Consider the following 5,649-nt stretch of genomic DNA (forward strand, 5'->3'; position numbering starts at 1 on the left):
ACTCATTAAGTTGGAAAAAGGGCAAAGAAGATTTACGAGAACGTTGCCAGGACTTGAGGGTCTGAGTGAAAGGGAGAGGTTGGGCAGGTGAGGACTTTATTCCTTGGAGCGTAGGAGATTGAGTGCTGACCTTACAGAGGTGCATAAAATGAGGGGCATAGATAGGGTGAATGCACACAGTCTTTTTCCCAGGTAAAGGGAACCAGAAAACTCGAGGTTATAGGTGATCGGAATTCATGATGCTCATACTTTCACAGCCCACTTTCCCACACTCCACAGTCAAGTTATTGTTTCCTTCAGTACAGCAGTGACCAGCGGTGGGAAGTGTTGCCTGGACCCTTCCCCTCCCAGCACGGCCACTGTATCCTCCCTCACCCCTTTCCCTTCCCTTTGGTCCCATCTCCGGATGGTGGTCCTGTTGAGGGCTTGTACATTGCATGGAGCTGTTGGAGGCGGCAGATCCCTGAAGGAAAACCACCCCATGACCTGAGTGACCTCACAGCTGAATAAGATGATGGGAACTACAATTCAATGTGTGAACAAGCCGAACATTATCCAGCTCAACTCAGCTGTGAGAGTGACGGCTGTAAAACAGTGGCCAGGCGTTGCACATCCGACTCTGGAGCTGTGGTCAGAGTGAGTTTCCACAGAGCAATGTCTGTGGAACTGGAAGGTGGGCTCCAGCAGACCTGCCTCTGAGTTCTGAGTTCCAAAGGAGAAGATTTTATAAGTTTTACTACACGTAAACAGTTCAGAATTATTTTAATTAATGAACAATGGCCCCAGAATGAATCCTACAAGATCCCTCCCCACCCCACCACACCACACCCACCTCCACTCCTCCCCACCCCTCCCCACCCCTCCCCACTCCAGCTCACCCCTCCCCAAATCCTCCCGACTCCACCACAACCATCCCCACCCCTCCCTAACCCTCCAACCCTCCCCACTCCACCTCACCCCTCCCCAATCCTCCCCACTCCTCTCCAACCCTCCCTACTCCACCTCACCCCTCCCCAATCCTCCCCACTCCTCGTCACCCCTCTCCAACCATCCTCACCCCTCCCCACCCCTCCCCACCCCTCCCCACCCCTCCAACCCTCCCCACTCCTGATCCTCCAGAAAAAAAGTCTCATTTTACATCTGGTCAGATGCTATCCTGTGGCAGAGATCTCAGGAATCACTTAAATTGGTTTGTGAAGTCATTATCATCTGTCAATGTTTTACTCAGTAAGTGTTCTTAACATGTTGCAGTTTAAAAAATAGAGAAAAAGATGCATGTATTCCACTGTGAAATGATTAAAATTTACCCATTAAACTGTCCTTTGTGACAGGCGACCCCCTCATTACACGGGAGTTGCGTTCCAGTGCTTTGAGAGGCTGGTCATGGCACGCATCAACTCCAGCCTCCCAGACAATCTTGACCCACTGCAATTCACCTATCACCGAAACAGGTCTACAGCGGATGCCATCTCCCTGGCCTTACACTCAGCTCTGGAGCATCTGGACAGTAAAGACACCTACATTAGACTTTTGTTTATTGACTGCAGCTCTACCTTCAATATAATAATCCCAAGTAAGCTTGTCACCAAACTCCAGGACCTAGGACTCAACACCACCCTCTGTAACTGGATCCTTGACTTTCTAACCAACAGACCGCAATCAGTGAGGATAGGCAGCAATACCTCCGGCACGATTATTCTCAGCACTGGGTCCCCAAAGGCTGTGTCCTCAGCCCTCTACTCTATTCCCTGTACACTCATGACTGTGTGGCCAGATTCTGCTCTAACTCCATCTACAAGTTTGCAGATGATACCACCGTTGTAGGCCGTATCTCAAACAACAATGAGTCGGGGTACAGGAAGGAGATAGGAAGCTTAGTGGAATGGTGTCATGACAGCAACCTTGCCCTCAATGTCAACAAAACAAAAGAGCTGGTCATTGAATTCAGGAAAGGGGGCGGTGTACATGCACCTGTCTACATCAATGGTGCTGAGGTCGACAGGGTTGAGAGCTTCAAGTTCCTGGGAGTGAACATCACCAACAGCCTGTCCTGGTCAAATCATGTAGATGCCACGGCCAAGAAAGCTCACCAGTGCCTCTACTTCCTCAGGAAGCTAAAGAAATTTGGTTTGTCCCCTTTGACTCTCACCAACTTCTACCGATGCACCATAGAAAGCATCCTATCTGGATGTATCACGGCTTGGTACAGCAACTGCTCTGCCCAGGACCGCAAGAAACTGCAGAGAGTTGTGGACACAGTCCAGCACATCACAGACACCAGCCTCCCCTCCTTGGACTCTGTCTTTACCTCATTGTATTGGTGAAGCAGCCAATATAATCAAAGACCCCACCCGCCCGGGACATTCTCACTTCTCTCCTCTTCCATCGGGTAGAAGATACAGGAGCCTGAGGACATGTACCACCAGACTTAAGGACAGCTTCTACCCCACTGTGATAAGACTATTGAACAGTTCCTTTATACAATGAGATGGACTATGACCACTGACGTCATGACCTCACGATCTACCTTGTTGTGACCTTGCACCTTATTGCACTGCACTTTCTCTGTAGCTGTGACACTTTGTACTGTTATTGTTTTTACCTGTACTACATCAGTGGACTCTGTACTAACTCAATGTAACTGCACCGTGTAATGAATTGACCTGTACAACTGGTACGCAAGACAAGTTTTTCACCGTACCTTGGTACAAGTGACAATAGTAAACCAATACCAATACGAATACCTAGAAATCAGTCCATATCAGGATTCTCCGTAACGCAAGTTGAAAAAAATTGTGCTTATTTATTCACATAAATTCAGTGGGAGTGAATTTTATTCCATAACCCAATTTTTTGGGTGGTGATTCGTGAATTCGAGAAGAGTGATTTTCAGCTACCCGGATGGCTGTAATGCGGGGGTGGCCTGTACTGGGAACAGATTGACAGCAGGTCTGAGCCTTGGGCCAGAGGTGACCTGGGTGGTTCACCTGGTGCCAGCTGAGCATGTGCAGTACACCTGGTGTCCCAGCATTCACCAGTACCTCCTACCACTGTCCTGGTGACACCACCTTCTAGCACTTTCCGCTCCGTTCCTTTCCTTCCAGTCACTTTACTTTCAAGCAGGAGGTGAAATTTCATAAACGTTGAGGTGAACGTTTCACCATTTTTTGTATAAAAAGCAGAATCTTTGTGAAAAAATGTGAAATCAAGTAGCTTTATTCCTGAGGTATTGATTGGTGCTTGGATAAACTTTAAATTACAATGTGAGAATTGAAACAGAATACAAATTAATTAATCTTCTTTTGCAAATTAAATGATGAGAACTACAACCAATGAAAGGTTTAGGCTGCAGTGCACTGACCGTTGTAAATGTTGCTGCCAGGGGCAGCGGAGACAGACACAGATTTAAAGAAAAGCTAAGGACATCTCCAATGTCTGTGTAGTGCTGTGAGCAACAGACCAGTAACATCACATCTGATTGTTTAAAGTGCAGAAACAGGCCATTCGGCCCAACTAGTGTCTCTGCCCCAAGTAAGCCTGCCTCCAGCTCAGCCATTCAACATGTCTTTCTAAACCTTTCTCCTTTATGTATTTATTCAGCTTCTTGTTAAATACAACTGCTTGTTGTCTGTGTGGTGGGCTCCAAACTTTACAGCCACAGTGTAGCAACATTTCTCCTGGATTTCCCATTGGAGTAGGGACTATCCTTCGTTTATGACTCTGCTTTGTAATCCTGAACAAGTGGAGACAGGTGCTTTGTTTCCCCATCCAACTGTTTCACTATCCTTTAATGCACATCACCCCTTGTATTTCCCTTCTATTGACCAAATTCCAGTCCTTTCAGTCTTGATAGTTATCACCTCATCTACTGCTACACTAAATCCTTCTCTAGTGTCTCAATGTACTTTTTACTGCATGGAGAACAGTCCTTCAATGATGATTGAACCAACGTCCTGTATAAATTTGATATTACTCATGTGGTTTTCACTTTTGTTCAACTGTCCCTCCAAAGCATGTTTTGTTTTATGTTAGAGGTCTCAATTTACGCAGACTTTGAATGTCACACATAATTCCTTTAACCGTTTTGTGTCATTTCTTTTCCATTGTGCTGTCTGGACGCACAACCAGCTGTTTTCCATTAACACCAAACTCCTTGATCGTGGGTCTCCCTAGATGAGAAGGGTTGCCTCTGAGGCCTCATAACTGCCTCCAGTCCAAATGGTGATATGAAGAACAGCTTTGAGACAGCAAATCAAGCCTTAAATCAATCTATTTTAAAAGTACTTTAGTTGAAGAGGACAGAGGAAAAGTAGGAAGAGGAATAAAGCAAAAGAGTCTCTGGGGAGAGAAGAGAAAGAATCTCAGACCAAGAGGAGGCCATTCAACTCTTGAGCCTATTTCAGCATTGAAGAGATCTTTGTTTGAACTTGGCTCCATAACTTAACACTGATCCTTAATTTTAAATGGATCAATTGAGCTAATGTCTATTGCTTTTTGTGGAAGTGTTTTATACCAACCAACCATTAAGAGGAAATGTTTCCTAACTTCTCTCCTGAATAACCTGGTCCTGTTATAGGATTAACTCCCTGAGCCCTGGACATAACAGCCTTACCACCTCGACTTCACACTGTTGTTGCACATCATCCATTTTTGCTGTCAAATCATTTGAAGCCTCCTTTTATTGAAATATTTGCTCATCTTCCTCCTCCCCCACCCCCAATCCTCCCCTATTAAAAGCAGAAATGAGGCAGGGAAATGGTGGGTTGAAAATGCCAAAGAATCGGCATGTTTTCAGCAGTAGACAGGAAGAGTGAAGAAAGAGCCTGTCTTTCCAAGAAAGAAGGAGCTTGCCGGGGATGTAAGTTAGTGAGCAGTCATTAAGTTATGACAACCAAGGCCACAGAAGGGTTCCAAATATCTTTTGACATTAATGTAACTTGATCCTAAAGTAGGATTGTTGAAATCTATCCAAGAATACAGAGTGCCTTGTGCAGCAAACAGATGCTCTCAATTAGTCAGTAGTGACTTAATGAATTAAATTAAATTAGTGAATAATGGATGGCAGGAATTGAGTGAGCCTTAATTGAGAACAGAATCTGAAACGTTGGACTCGGTACAGCATTTTGCATGCTCACAAACATCTTTTTTGTTTCGAATGGGGAAAGAAAGTCTGTATCTGGTGGCTTGCATATAAAGTGCGTCTTTGTAACACATCGTATGCCACTCAGTCAGAAGCAAAAGAATTCAAAGTGCGAAAACTGACTGCATCACACAGGGTCATACTTTGCACGACTGATTCACAGCTGAATTTGAATTTCTTGAGCTTTGACAGACCGAGCAGGTCAAACAGCACTAGTTAGGTGCAAACTTCCAAATGCCTTGCTCCCAGACAAACTGGTTTCACTGTTACTAACCTATCAATTCCCTCCTTTTTTACAGATCCTAGAATTAATGGAGTTCAAAGTTGATTTGAACCAAATTGATATCTTGAGAATGGATAACAGGAACACTTTGTTTCTCTCCTCCCAGCCTGTTTTCACTGGTAATGAAAGCCTGCTCTGTCAGCAGTGAACTTAACAGATACATCTACACTCAAAGGGTTTCAGCCTGAACTGGGAGTGACAATTCCTTTCCTCCCACAGATACTGC

Source organism: Pristis pectinata, chromosome 29, assembly GCF_009764475.1.
Source record: "Pristis pectinata isolate sPriPec2 chromosome 29, sPriPec2.1.pri, whole genome shotgun sequence".
NCBI lineage: Eukaryota > Metazoa > Chordata > Chondrichthyes > Rhinopristiformes > Pristidae > Pristis > Pristis pectinata.